The sequence below is a fragment of the Convolutriloba macropyga genome, chromosome 5 (assembly GCF_964194025.1).
Source record: "Convolutriloba macropyga chromosome 5, txConMacr16.3, whole genome shotgun sequence".
NCBI lineage: Eukaryota > Metazoa > Xenacoelomorpha > Acoela > Convolutidae > Convolutriloba > Convolutriloba macropyga.
This window is the reverse complement of record NC_134472.1, coordinates 49,084,194-49,099,299: the sequence shown is the minus strand read 5'-3', so window position 1 is coordinate 49,099,299 and position 15,106 is coordinate 49,084,194. Positions and strand designations below refer to the sequence as shown.

Here is a 15,106-nt window from a genome sequence, read left to right as displayed (position 1 = left end):
ACCTTCCGGAGAGATGAATGAAGGAAACTAAATGGAATCCAAGCAATGGCCTTGCGAGGGAGCGAATAAAAAGTATTAACGCCATTTGTTTAAGTATTCCAGTAACATATCTTCAGCTGTTTTGAACGCGAATTTTGACTCTTTCACGAATGATAGGTAACAAAGTCAGTAAAAATTACTAATTCTCTTTTACCGTTATAACAAGCTAATAAAGTATATGGAGCTGCAGTGCATTTTATCGTAACAAAGTAGAGCTATTAAGTTATCCGAATTGAACAATTGCAAAAGTTATCAAGTTTCTAACGTTGTACCAAGATTTTGTGGATTCAACTTCGGAATTATAAAATTCTCAGTTGGAATTAAAATTACCATTAAGCTAAGCCTGTTGAGTTGTACATGTGTTTTCAATGTGTTTCTGCCTTTCCTTGAAGTTAAATCTTTTTAATGGTGTTCACGGTTAACTGTTCAACCTTAGAGTCATTTTCAGCAAACATTACAGAAAATCCAAAAAGTTGAGTTCGAGAAATTCGAAAAAAACGTTAGTCATCTTTTTATAATCATCCATACGAGTTGCTATCAATTAGGCCAGAAAAAAATTCCGTCGTATCGGAAATTATGTTATCAGATCGTGCAAGATTATACTAGATTTGAATTTCCAAACGCTGTATAAAATACAATGCAATGGTAAAATGTGCGCTTGAGACACACAGGTCAGATCCTGTCGAGTGATGTTCTCGTTTTAATTGTTCCGACCCGCACTTTAGTGGGGAGGGAGGAACTATATACTCAACTGCGTTTCTTTTTCAGTCAATTTTGGCCGACCGGTATATTCATCACAGGGAATTGTGAGCGGTATCATTAAAAAGCCCGTCCAGCGTAGAATACGGAATTAAAACGTTTTTTTCGATTTTTTTCGTTGCTGAATTGTTTGATTGAAGTTTTTTTTTGGCTAAAATTTTTGATAAAATTTTCAAAATTCAAACTTTCTTCATCAAAAATGGCACAAAATATGATTTTTTGGTCCACTTTGTTAAAGTTTGCCAGACTTAGTGACCTAGAAACCTCAACTTAGACTCCGTAATCTCAAAATCACTAGTTGCAATTAGGCGCCGTATGAAAGTCTTCTGAAATTAAAATTTTGCCGTTTTTTGCAGATTTCAATCGATAATTACACAAATTGCATCTTTTTTTCAATATTTGAAGAATTCCACTCATAAATTGGTCTATTTCGCAAATAATTTGAACACTTGGTCGGTTTGCTGGGTGGGCGAAAAAATCAGGAAGAGGTTTGATAATATCATGAACTCTTAGAATCAGAGACTTTTTGGTTTTTATTTTGATGCTGCCTTTTTTCAAAGTATTTTGCTTTTGTTTTTATAATGTTATTTACTGACAATATTTGCTATTCACGGCTCCCTTAATGACAACACCAACTTACGTAAATTTGAGGCCAAATGTAGTTACAGTTTGTTTTCAGAGAACCAAAGGTTTTTATGGCTTTGAGGAAGAGTTTTAGTAAAATTTAACTGAATTCTTGTCTTTTGCCTTCAATTGTTATTCTTCTGACAGTCTGATTTTTAAGTTTCACCACTCAAAGGTCTACATCTCTTCCTCAAGAGGTGCAATTGAACCTCTTCTATTCTTTCGGTTGTTACCTAATGTCTCTTATGTTATTGAATATATTTGTTTTAAAGAAATTTCTGTGATTTTTTGAACTTGTCAATTTTTTATATTATTTTAGTCAACATTTTGATTTTTCTCAGTAAGTACAGCTCAACCTTTCCTCCTTATAGAAGAAAAACTAATTTTGTGGCCGATTGTTTTAACGGAAGATTTTCTTGCTTTTGTTACTAGTTTTTATACAAAATTTTCTGATTTTTGTGCATAATTGCCCAATTTTGCTGTTGTTTTGTTTCTTTTTGTAAAATGTCACATTATTTAACTTTCTAACTGAAAAAAACTTTATAACATTTGAAACTGAACATAATTTTTGTTTTCATAATATATGGTTCGAAGCGCTGCGACACCGTTCTCTTGCAGAAACTGGTAGAGTTTTTTTATTTTTGACCTTTATTTGTTGTTAATTTTTGTTGTCATATGCCAAATATTGTGCAATTAAAGGTCTCAGTGGCCAACTATAGATGACCAATTGAACTTAAATTACTGATATTGTTAAATAACTAATGAGTATTTACACTTTCCATTTATTTTTCTGAAAAAAGTAATAGTATTCTTCAACTTATCCCTTTTTGTTCTTGTGTGCGTTTTCTTCAGATTTTACAATGTTGTATCATTTTCGTAAATTAGCCTTATTATTTAAAGCTCTTTTTAATTTTTTGTTCAAACATTTTTTTTCTGTTGTTTAAACGTTTTAAACGATGTCTTCAGGGCTTAGACAATTTGTTTCAGAAGAATTTTGTGAAGTTTAGAAACTTTTCAGTTTTTGTGGTTTTTTGTTGTCATTTTGTGATAGTCGTTTTACAAAAAGAAGTTATAATGATCAAAAAAGACAAAAATAAAGATGTTATATTCTCGCGGTTAATATCTTATGGTTAATTGCGGTTAAATTTAATGGCTTCAAAACTGTGGTTTCGTAAAGTTGTTTGTGAAACTTATTAGTTCAGCCTGTATTTAATGTTATTTTATAGTCTTATGATTTAGTCTCATTAATAACAGTACCAAATGGTTTTCTAAGTAGTTGCAAGACCAACTGTCTACTCTTTTAGTCGAAAGCTTTTGTTGTCTATGAATTTTCAAAATATGTTTTTAATAAAAAAAGAGATAAATTTTTGAGATCTGCCAATTTTTTTTCTGTTAAATTGCAGCTACGCATCTCTATATACAATTCACATCATTTATCTTTTGAAATATAATTTGCTCTTAATAACGGTTTTATTTTCCTCAAAGTGTCTTTCTTCTTGGAACAACTAGTTTTCATAACAACTATTTTCGTGAATTTTACAAATTTGATCTTTTTTGTAGGCTTTTGTTTTCTTTTCACAGTATCACAATAATGGGCTTCATTTGACGTACAAATGTTGTCACCTGCAGAAATTGCAAACGAACATTTTTATTGTTTTTAGTGATCAGCTTAATATTTAATTGATTGGGGGGACATCGTTTTCGTGCATAATTTTTCGTGCAATTTTTTCGTTTTTGTCTGTATTTGTCGTTCTGTTTGTAGTCGTATGACATATCCTGGATAATGAAAGGCCTCAGTTGTTCTTTATTGAGGTATAAAAGACTCTCTCAATGATTTCATTTGATTCTTAATGTTTCTAATCACTCCGAATTTAATTTTTTTTAAAAAAGCAATGTTTTAATAAATTTTTGCCGCTTTTGCTCATTTCTAGCCGACTTGTTGCAATGTAGCATTGAGGACAAGTCCCATAGTTTGCGCCAAAAAGTATTGTTTAATCTTCAGAGTATAATTTTTATCTGATGTCATTTTGATTCGGTTATTAGTGGTTTTCAAAAAATGGACAAGGAGTTTTGGTCGTAATTAATATTTGTAACTATTTGATTTTTATTGCCGTCTTTTCTGGTTGTCATATTATGGTAGCCACAGGTCTCAGAGGCCCTCTAGAGTAGATTGTTTTGTTCTTTTAGCAGTTTGTTGGACGATATGTTGATATGTTAATTTTTTTATCTCTTCCTCATTTGGTAGACAATTAAGTGAAAAATGTAGATGAGCGGGGACGGAACCTTATGTGCGTACCCACATTACCGAGCCTCCTTGCCCTACTTTAGTCACATATAAAATAGTAACTGTTGGTAAGAAGATCGCCAGATAAAAATCTAGAATTAATTATTGTTCGCCTGGTCAGATGCGTAATAATTTCATTGCAAGCCTACAAACAGTTAGCAAGATTTGATGCTACATAAATTTTCTTCTAGTTTTCCCTGAAACTTAGAAAAGGCACCCTTTTTAGTCACCAGCTCTTGACGCGCTGAAAAACTGCGTTTTCAGTTATCCTATGAATTCTATGCTCTTACTACCTCGTAAAAACGAATCTGAAGTCCTTTTTATTCTCTTAAGTGTTAGCAGTTAGCAGGTACCTTACAAACAATCATGGAGTCTTAATAATTTATGAAGACAAATAGTTATTTTCAAAGATCCTGTAAGTTTCGTTCTTAATCTTTTGAATTAACGAGACTGCACTAAGATAGTACGAGAAACATTTTTTATTGTAGGAACTGGTTAGAGGAATATCTCTATATGAAAAATTCTCTAACACTTCAAAGGTCTGACCATTTTTCGTTACTATGTATGCAGAATTTTGTCAGAAACACTTGAAAACATAAAAGGCAAAACTTTAGAGGCTCTCTGCTACCGCACTTACAACCCGACTGAAAAAATCTCAATAGTAAAAATCTAAAATTTGTCAGTAGATTTTGTCAGTAGATTTGTCAGAAGATTTTTTTTGTTGATCACACTTCTATATTTCTTCCATTTTACGGTGAAAATCTATCGTTATCCGTGTGCTAAACGCCAAGATCAATAATGCTGTGATATAATTATAATGTGTGGTATAGATACGATATTTTGTGGTCAAACTTACCAAGACTCAATCAAAAGTGAAAAAGCAGTGAAGGGTCATTTTCCTCCGTGACCTATGCTGCATATTAATAAGTTCGAGGAAACGCAAATAAATGGCTTGAGAAGGTGTGGTAAAAGGCGCCTGCTTTCCCTTCTGCCTCCTTTTGTAAATTGGTGTTTGATTAAATTTCAGGAGAGCAAACAAATTCTCCTGGTGTGAACAATATCGATAAGCTACGATGGCACTTTTCTCTCTTTGACTTGCACAAGCATCCCTCTCTAGATAGAGAATTAATCAATAATTGTCACTTACTTCCATAAACAATACTTCAGCATAACGCAGTCGTACTAATCATAGAACATTTCAGAGAGCAAAATTAAGCACGCAATTTTCGTGAACTTGTCACTTGCAAACACTCTTGTTGTTAAATGGAGTATTGTTCAACCACGTCATTCGGGCTTCGTAATAAACGATGTGTCAAACAACAGCAAATTGCTTGCGTATAGTGAACATGGTAAAACAAAACATCAAAAATGGCGAAAACTAACGAAATTCAATTAATGAGGGGGGGGGGGGGGCAAATAGAATTACTGAGGAAGAAACTAGAAGAAAAATATTGGGATTATATTTTGAAGGTACGAAATTATGAGTCATAAAAGGCCTTAGGGTTTGTTATAAATTTGTCGCGTCTCACTTCAATCTTCGTAATATTCCTGTTGATGCAGAAAAGGAGCAAAATTAAAATGGCTGTGATTGCTCAAGTGAAGGAAGGCTATAGTGGATGCGGGGTGCAAAGGTAAGGGGTGGGGGCGATTTTGTAATTGGATTAGGGTAAACAAGAATTGCAGTGGTCTGTGGGTTGAATAGGATGCTGAAATTGGCTTTGATTGCAGCAACCAGTTAAAAATAGGAAATAGGGAAAACAGGGCTAGGATATAGTCAGTTTATAGTCAAAGATACATGGACAGTCCCCGTGCCCGGTAAATAAGGGATGTAAATAAGTGATGCACTGGGCTGTTTAGGTTATTTGTGATTCATTTCATGATAAAAAAGACTTTTCTGGCTATGAAACCTGCTGTTATGATAACAGAAGAAACCAATAACTATCAAAAACTGGACAAACTATTTGTTCTGAGTTCACCAATGACATAGTAAAAAACGGAGCAATGCAATTGGAAAGAAAAATAAAAAAAATTGAACAACAAATGTGGACTTTTGAAACAAATTCACCAACCAGAAAAATGCAACCAGAAAAAAACTGCTTGTTGAAGAAAAATAAATTGCGAGGTTAAAAATTTTTATGGAAATAGAAAAGGAGACAAAAAAACATGCAATCTTATGGTCGGTTCGATAACTCCAAAATTAAAATATAATACCAGACGCCGTGGCTCATCAAAAATCATTTATGATCATCACTGGAGACATAGGAAATTAAACACAAACAATCAGAAATAATTGATGAAATTTGTCTGGAATTCAGCAAGGAAAACATAGGATCATGGTGGGAAAATATGCGAAGTGACTTAAGATAGTAATTTGAATTACAACAAACCAAAACTGTTGCTTGCTCGTAAAAAAAGGGTCATAATAAGAAAAGAAAAGAATGACAATAACTCTATTGAAATTTACACTTTAAGACTAATCCTTTCTCCTAAATGCCATCACTAAATACCAAAATAATGAACCACAAAACAGAGCACACTAGGATCATTTGGTTTTCATATGCAATGCTTTTTATGCATTTATGATCATTGGTTATGTCCAAACAGTTCAAACTGCAAATGCAAGCTTTTTGCACTGCAAAAAATCTGAGCCGGCAGCTCGCAGAAAGTGAACATATTGTGATGTACAATTTTCGAACAAGGAGGATCGGTAATGTGCGATCGCACATCATGTTCCAACCCCACTCATCCACATTTTTGGCATAATTATCTACCAAAAGAAAAAAGACTAAAAAACGCCGCATTAGATTGATGAGATCTGTCACTATTAAGAAAGCGAGTCAAGACGAACAGCAAAATCAAAAAATAACAACAAAAATTAATTACCTCCAAAATTTTATGCACATTTTTTTATATAAAAACCTAATAACAAAGTCAAAATAGCTTCAGATAAAACTGAAACTGAACAGAAAAAATGTACTTCACTAGAAAAGACATGGGGTCAGTCCATAATAAGACTCGGTAACAATTAGAAAAAAAAGAAAAAAACAGCAAAGTTAAAAAATTGGCTTATATTATTAAAAACCATTCATTTCAAAGTAATGAAAAACATTACATATCAACTGAAAACATTCATCAGATTTATGATTACCTATGCTTCTATAGGAAGGCATACGACCTGTCATTATTCAAATTTTCTTGCGGTTAGAAAAAGTACAACAAATAGAGACAACAAACAAAATTCAATTAAAAATTGAGAGAAAACGCTATGGAAGCCTTAAAACCATATTTTGACCTTTGAAGAGAGTTTTATTGTACCTTTTTTGAACGCCTATAAGATGGTATGTGATTTTTCATTAATGAGACTAGGTAACAAGCAGACAAAAAAAAAATGAAAGGACAAGAAAGAAAGAAATTAGGTATTACTTTTGTATTTTTCGAAAAAAAATTGTTTTCAAAGTCAAGAAAGCCATTAACTAAAAAATACTAAATAGTTTCGCATATTTGTCCAACAGAAGCTCCTGACTCCTGTAACGTTTCAGAATATGTCTTACGTCTACAAGCAGAACTTCATATATGACAAAATAAAAATTAAATTTTTTTTTTTGCAAAAAAAACCGTGTCGAAGCCAGTAAAACTATAACGAATTGCTTAAAAACATTTAGTTGTGTACAACTGAGCCTTATCTTGACGCCAAAATTATCGTATAAGACTTGTAAACAATGGGAATGGGTAAAAAAATACTTAATGGAAAGAACAAATTTTGTTTATTATTGAGAACATTTGTTTCCAAAGTTATGAAAGCCATCAGCTGTCTACTGAAATCAGAACATGGGTTTTTTTTGTGCCTCCATAAACAACCAATGTTACCTGTCATTTCCAGGCATTATCATACAACTAAGAAGACAAAATATAAACGACAGTTAAAGACAAAAGTAGAAATTTCAATTTATTTCTTAGAGAAAGTGGTGTCGAAACAGTTAACATCATTATCTATACCTTTAAACATTTTGATATGTTCAGTTGTGTCTTATTTTGAACGCTAGTAGTGTGATATCCGGACTGTCAATATTGTCGTAATGTGAAAAATCGCAAATGTCTAAAGTTAAAAAAAATGTGAAGTCTAGTTTTATCAAAGCCAGAAAAAGATAACTTAAAGCGTAATACCGCAATAAAAGTTAACATTTTATTCAAAAGAAAGTGAATTTGTTCTTTATTTTTGACATTCAGCTACATGTTGACCAAATTATATTAAAAAATGTAGTGGCAAAAATCAATAAACCGTTGTTTAATCAAAAATCAAATACTTTTAAAAGTCAAGAAGACAATAATCTTTCGAGTTAAAAACTAAAGACATTAAATTGGAGCTGCTTAGGAAGCCATTCACATGTGAGATTTGATTTGAATTGTTCTGTTCTTTAATTTTTAAAAGAAAGATCGAATTTGTTTTTTAAAAGCAGACCGACTGATTACAATCTGAGTTATTTTTGGATCGTAACAGTCCAAGATTGGTCCAAAGTTAGCCTTGCTAATGCTATTCGTCCTTTATTAACATTAATTGTTTTGAATTTCATAGAGATAGATAATTTGTTGGTTAAGAAATCTAAAATAATTGCTGCGTTTTTAATAATCATCGAGTAAAGTCAGCTAAAAAACGGCCAACATTTAATTATAGAGATGGAAGTGGATGTACGACTAGCCCATGTTGGTGTTTAAAAAGATTTTGTTAGTGGTTTTTGGTTGTGTACTTCCCGCAAATTTAGTCAAGAAATAAAGAGCCTTTTATCCTGCTTTTTTTGATGGAAAAGGCTGTATTTTGAAATATTTAGTTAAAATTTTTGGCAAAAAATGAAGTCAAAATAGTCGACATTACTTTTTCGTCTTACAAAATAAAATTAACAACACTATTCTTAACAATTTTAACAAATTTTAGCAAAATTGACAAAGTTTTAGGCAAAAATTCTAGAACTCGCTCTAGAAAAAAAATTAAAAAAATTTTTTGATTGATTATTCAAGGTTAGACGGGCTCTTTAATGACACCACTCACAAATCTCTACAATGAATATATCAATCGGTCAAAATTGTCTGAACAAAAAAAACCGATTTGAGTTTATAGTTCTCCCCCCCCCCCCCCCCCCCCCGCCTCTAGAGGTTTCGGAACAAAACAGTACTTCCATGGCGCTGGACACATGAAATAGCCATAACGAATTTACTCAAAAACCCATTATAGCGGACGCGATTACAGGGGTAAGAAAACTAAAATAACTATACTTTCTTAATAAGCGTGATCATAATAACAAAGCACAAACTGCACAACTCTCAGATTCACACTTCGTGCCGCACTTCTGTTATATGATATCCATCATTCGATTTTTTTTTAGTTTTTAGAAACCACCGTGCAGCTAATTTTATAGAAAAAAAGCAATCTAAATCAAATGATAAATGTAAAAAATTAATGTACAAAATTTCCACCAGAATTTTCTGTGGGGACGGAGTTAAATTTGATTTCAAGAAAAAGATCGAATATCTTGCGAAAAAGTCACAACATGAATGCCTTGTTAGCTTTAAGTAACAATGTGTTATTGCTATGAGTTTGCACATAATCAAATAACTCATTTTTTCAGAGAGAAGTTTTGTAAACAAAATTGAAGACCATTTAAATCATTGAGTTAGTGATGAAAATAAAATAATTAAAACAGCTTCTGACAGCAAAGATCCCTGTAATTGTCGACACTATCATCCTTGGCTTCATGTTTCGCTAAAAATTGCATTTTTGTTTATATACTTTTAAATTGTTCCATTTTCAAAACTCGAACGTTGACCGTCAAATACTCTTTTTTTTCACATGGATTAAGATGACCAATGGTAAATGACTTAAAATGATATTTTTAATTAGCTAAAAGAGTTTCATTTTATTCTGAATTTCCTTTTTCGAGAACAAGTTTATTTTTCCTCCGTGGTTTTCCCTGATTTTCAAGAAACTAGTTAGCAAAAGTGATCAGATCCCTTATCACAAAAAAGCATCTATGATTTCATACTATGTCGTATATGCACCTTAGTTATCGTGCTAGTTCATATATGATGTGTATGATTTCTTTTGTTGTTGTACAAAGATCTTATATGATTTCGTGGAACTGATACAAAACTTAAAAATTCTCTTGGAAACCATACGGGGCCATATATTGTACATAAAACATTGACTGATGCCTGCATAATATTGCCAGAGGGCATTTAAATCTAATGGATTGTCCGTGCACTTTACGTTTGACTAATTGGGTGATCAAAAGCAGTGACTTTGGATTTTATACGTGTTAAAAAAATTTATAAGTTAAATGTAATTATTTTTTTGCGTGTTCCTATAAGTATAAGATGGCTTTAGAGAATGCAAAAACTTTAGTGATTTGATCGACTTATTCTTTCATTTAGCATCCAATAATTCTTTGCAATTGAAACATATCTTGCGTTTCAGGGTCTGTTGGCGGATCACAACGTTAATCACATAAGTGATCCTTATTGATAAGAATGAAAACGTAAACTGAAAGGAAAAAAATGCATGATTCCTGGTAATCTTAATAGAATCATAAATGATTTCTTGATAATCATGCAAGGATCGTATATTATTTCTTTAGTTTCATACTAGGAAAGTATCAAAAAAGCCAGCATGAACAGTTTGAGATCAAACATGATCCTTGTATGAAATCAACAGAACTTCAATGTGGGATTATAAAAAGACTGAAAATGTTACCATTTCTCTAAAGCAAAATTGTTTTTTCCTCAAAAGTTGAATATTGATAAAATCCAAGTAATTTAACAAGCTTATTTACTGCAAAAACCTTAGTTTTTCATCATTCAGTTTTTCTCATTTTTCCTGTTAAATAAGCATTTACAAAACCAATATTCAAAATTATTGTCAGCGCAGAACTGTGCACATATTATAGAATTGCTTCCGTTACTAGTAACTTAAAAAACCATCGCTCGGAGAAAGATCAAGGGGGCAAATTTAGCTTAAAAAAATTTCCGAGTATTTTTCAAATTTTGATCAATTCATGCAAATATTTCCTCCGCTAGTTCATTAGAGGCAATTGGATTTTTAAATAAAACCATGATTTTTAGATTTTTTCAAAAACCAGAAGCCAAAAAGGGCACTCAGAACTTTTTTCACTCATAATAAAAATCGGCCTTTTTTACTCAATCTTTTTGATCAATCAATTCGATCTGTCACTTGGTCAATTTCACAAATATTTAGATAACCACAGATTCTTCCATTAAAATTGAAGATCTCGAAAGATTTCGTTTTGATAACCACAGATTCTTCCATTAAAATTGAAGATCTCGGAAGATTTCGTAGAATTTTTAGGATATGAGAGTATATACTCAAATAGTTTGATGCTCTTCTTGGACCTGCATATATTTCTGCATTTCAGCTCATAACAACGATTGAATATTTTCTTTCGCTATTTATTATATGATAATTTTTGGAATCAAAACTTCAATATAAATAATTTTTGTCCTGGGAGCCAGCATCTCTAGTAATTGCTTCAAAATTTTCTTTCTGCAAAATTGCAATTTATTTGACAAATGCTTTGCACTCCGGACGTCTAAAATTGTTGAGATCCAACAGATTACAGATTGACGAAAAATTTCAAACAAACTTTAATCATATACTAATGATGGCCCCTTCTCAACATTCTGCTTCTCCGAATCTGAATTAGAGAAATTAGCCTGTTTACATTTTGAGCTCGTTATTGTTGCTAAAATTCAGCCCTGTTGAGGCTGATATCTGGGCTTTTGCTTTGCTTTAAATTGTTGGCTGTCTCGCTCTGTGTTCATGTATGTATCTGCTTGGTTTTTTAAATGACAATTTTTCTATATCTTTGCCTGAAAAATTTTTATTAAAAGAGATTTCATGTTTTTAAGTTTTTGAGCGGTTCCGGTGCACGAAGAAAATTGTTTTTAAACTTGTCCTTTACGAATATAACCAAGAGGTTACTGTTTACATGCTTTCAGATTAATTGAAACTTTTTATTGAAAAAATCAAAATTCCGCACTATATTATTAATGATCTTCAGGATATTGATTGATATTATCAGCTAAACTGTTTGTTCTTATATAGAAAAGAATATGCGACTGATCGTAATTGTCTTTCTTCTGATATTTTTTCACGCTAACATTACCAAAAACTCGGATAAATTCTTTTAAAATTTAATCTTTCACGTCGATCTTAACTTAAAGGTTAACATTTTCAACTTCTGTATACTCTTCAAAACGAAAGACCTTTTACTATACTGATGACCCCTTCACTAAAGATGGCCCTTTTTCAACATTCTGCTTCTCTGCATCTAAATTAGAGAAATTAGCCTGTTTATGATTTCAGCTCATTATTTTTGCTGAAGTTCAGCCCTGTTGAGGCTGATGTTTGGGTTTTTGTTTTGCTTTAAATTGTTCGTTGCCTTGGTTTGTGTTCATTTATGTATTTGCTAGGTTTTTTAATTACAATTTTTGTTTCCTTGCGTGAAAAGTTTTTATTTAAAGATATTTCATTTTTTTAAGAGATTCCGGTGGACGAAGAATTTTTTTTAAATTGTCCTTTAAGAATATAACCAATAGGCGCTGTCTACATGCTTTCAGATTAATTGAAACTATTTATTGAAAAAATCAAAAATCCACATTGTATCATCAATGATCTTCTGGATATGGATTGATATTATCCGCTAAACTGTTTGTTCCTATATAGAAAAGGAGAGCTTAATGATCGTAACTGTTTTTCTTCTGATGTATTTTCATGCTTACATTAAGAAAACACTTTTAAAATTCTTTTGAAAAGTACTCTTTCCCGTCGCTCCTTTATTAAAAGTTAACATTTTCTGTATGTTCATAAAAACCATAGATTTTAAACTAAACTTAGTATGCTCTTGCTTTCTTACTATCAGCGGTTTTGTCCGTTTGATCTGCTGTTGTTATAGGTAATTCCCACACATTTTGAAAATGTTTTTGATGTACGCCACTAACTCAAGTCTCTATGACTTTTCTTCACACTGAACTTCAAAACAGTGAATTCAGCTGAAAGGACATGCCAGTTGAGAAGGATATCACGGCAACGGTACACATAGGACGCATATAACACCCTTTTATGCCTCAGTTAACCTGTAGATTTATGCTTTGTATATTCTTTGCCGACAATGTTTTCAAGAAAACTCCAATGAATGAGCGATGAGACAGTACTCCGATAGAATACGTTTAATTTTGTTTGCAACTTCTTCTCTCGGATCAAATTTACTCAAAATACTATTTTTGTCTGAATAATGTACAAGCTCAAAGCCATTTTTGAGTTTTTGCTAGAAATCGTTAACGTATAAACGAAAACTTAAAGTTTCCCAAGACTTCGCCCTGGGGTACACCATGATTACTGAGAGTTTTTCAGATATCTCGGAGCCTATGTTACAACTCATTGTTAATTAACCACACTAAAAGTCAATGAGGATAACTGAATTTAAAAGGTATAAATCAGATGCATCTCAGACAAAATTGGTGTATTTTTCACTTTCCTCTTAGTGAATTTACCCCCCCCCCCCCGACCGAATGAAGCAAGTTGCAAAAGACTACAGCTCCCGTTAGTTGTTGGAGAGCAATTCTTCCGACGTTAGTCGCTTATATTTTAAGTTCACTAAGGCACCGTATAAGTCTACAAGTCACGTGGTTCGGGAATAGGCCAACAATGATGTCGCTACTTTGCGGAACGATTGTTCGTACAAGTCTGCTTTTACTTCCCATCAAAAACTACATATTAAATAAATAATAAACAGGAAAGTCTGTCTCAATTTTTGAAAATTAGTCAACAACAGTTTTCAGTCTCGGGTTTAAAAAGCCTTCCATTTTTTGATCATCTTATTTTGAACTTTTGTACTTTTATGAAGATTCGTATTCATTCCACATAACTAATCTATAATATAACATAGATTATGAAAAATTTCCCTAGTCTTTTCTGTTTCAATTTTTAGATTGCATATACTCCTTGTTGACGCTCAAGAGTTTTTATTTTTGGTGTCGTATCAGTAGGCATTGACAACTATATCTAGCAAGCGAATTGTTTGATCTTTTTCCAAATGATATGGTACTCCTCATTAATAGTAGGCAACATGCTTATTACTCAGAAAACTGTCAAAGGGTACTAAACCTGAGTTTCACTAAAAAATAAACAGCAATAGCGACGACTTACTTTGTAGGTACTGATGTGCAGTAGACAGTTGATATTTAGATGGACAATTTCCACAGTGGCTGCGTCACAGACAACAAAGACGTACTTGAAGGTGCTCAAAGAAATCCTAATCGATTGATGTTGTGATGAGCATCAACACACAAGGGTGGACGCTTGGATAAGTGTAGAAAGCGAAACAGTACCAGCAAAAAAAGTACCAGGCAGCATTACAATAATTAAACGTCTTCACTAATTCGATGTCTCTCTTTTTTGGGCCCTTGTAGAAGTCCCTTCAATTGAATACCGCAGCTTTGATTTGATATGTTCTTGAAAACAAGTCGCTACGGGTTCAAAGGCTACCCCAATTTCCTGAGTCCAAACTCCCAATTCTGACCGTCACTAATCAGGACCCGCCTGCGCGGTCTAAATGAACCAAACGCTAATGCATCCCTTAATTAACCTTGATTCAAATTTATGCGAACTATAAAACGGCAAGGGAGTACCCACAATTCAATAGAACCGTCAAAAAGGAGCAGCTAGTATTTTGAAGGGAATTTGATGTAAAAATGGTGAATGAAACGGTGACTGAGGGGGGAGGGGCGAGGGGTAGTTTGTTCAAGAGACGGGTTTAGGGAGTGAAGTGGGCGAACAAACAGCGAATGTTGTTATTTTAAAAGCAACAACAAGTAAAACAACAACAAGAGTAACAAGAGTACTAACAGCATTCCCTAGCAGAAATTTTAGTCTACAAAAGGAAGAAGGAAGAAAAGGGGATAGAAATTGAGAAAGCAATGGACTGCTTAATTGACAGTGGGATGTGATGCCGCTCGATTCTGTCGACAAATAATCATTATTGTACTTTGTACTTATAAGGAAACAAGAATCCCCGTTTTAGCTAACTCAGCACATTTAAATTGAAAAATCAAAATTGACAAAAGCATATTATCACTGCGATTAATTCGATAAATTTTAAGTCAAAGCGACAGAAAATTGAATGTAAAATTCGACCTGGCATAAACACGTAAAAGTGCAAAAGTTAAGAGCCGAAGCAGCAGTGAAATATTTAAGAACAGTTATGAGGAATGATAATTATTATAAAAGCGCTTAATTGTTTTGGTTATATATTCTTTCCAATAGTTGTGGTGACTCAGCATTATAGTGGGTGTCGTTTCGGGGAAAAGAATAACAATGTCTAACCCACATAGTTT

General features: G+C 32.7%; 2 protein-coding genes across 5 annotated transcripts in view; one reads left to right on the top strand and one right to left on the bottom strand.

Annotated features, from left to right (window-relative positions):
* The window catches only part of LOC142339438 (store-operated calcium entry regulator STIMATE-like), a 432,078-nt gene that overhangs the window by 34,982 nt on the left and 381,990 nt on the right, over nucleotides 1-15,106 (top strand). The window lies entirely within an intron of this gene.
* Nucleotides 1-15,106, bottom strand: part of LOC142339437 (prickle planar cell polarity protein 3-like) — a 120,782-nt gene that overhangs the window by 99,113 nt on the left and 6,563 nt on the right. The window contains exon 1 of one of the 4 annotated variants that reach the window (XR_012759015.1): nucleotides 13,920-14,470. The exons of 1 other annotated variant lie outside the window; for it this stretch is intronic. The gene's annotated coding sequence lies outside the window, so the exon portion shown is untranslated. Of the gene's footprint in view, nucleotides 1-2; nucleotides 334-4,562; nucleotides 4,998-13,919; nucleotides 14,471-15,106 lie in introns of those variants that run through there. 2 more of the 4 variants (XR_012759019.1, XR_012759017.1) reach the window with 2 other exon arrangements.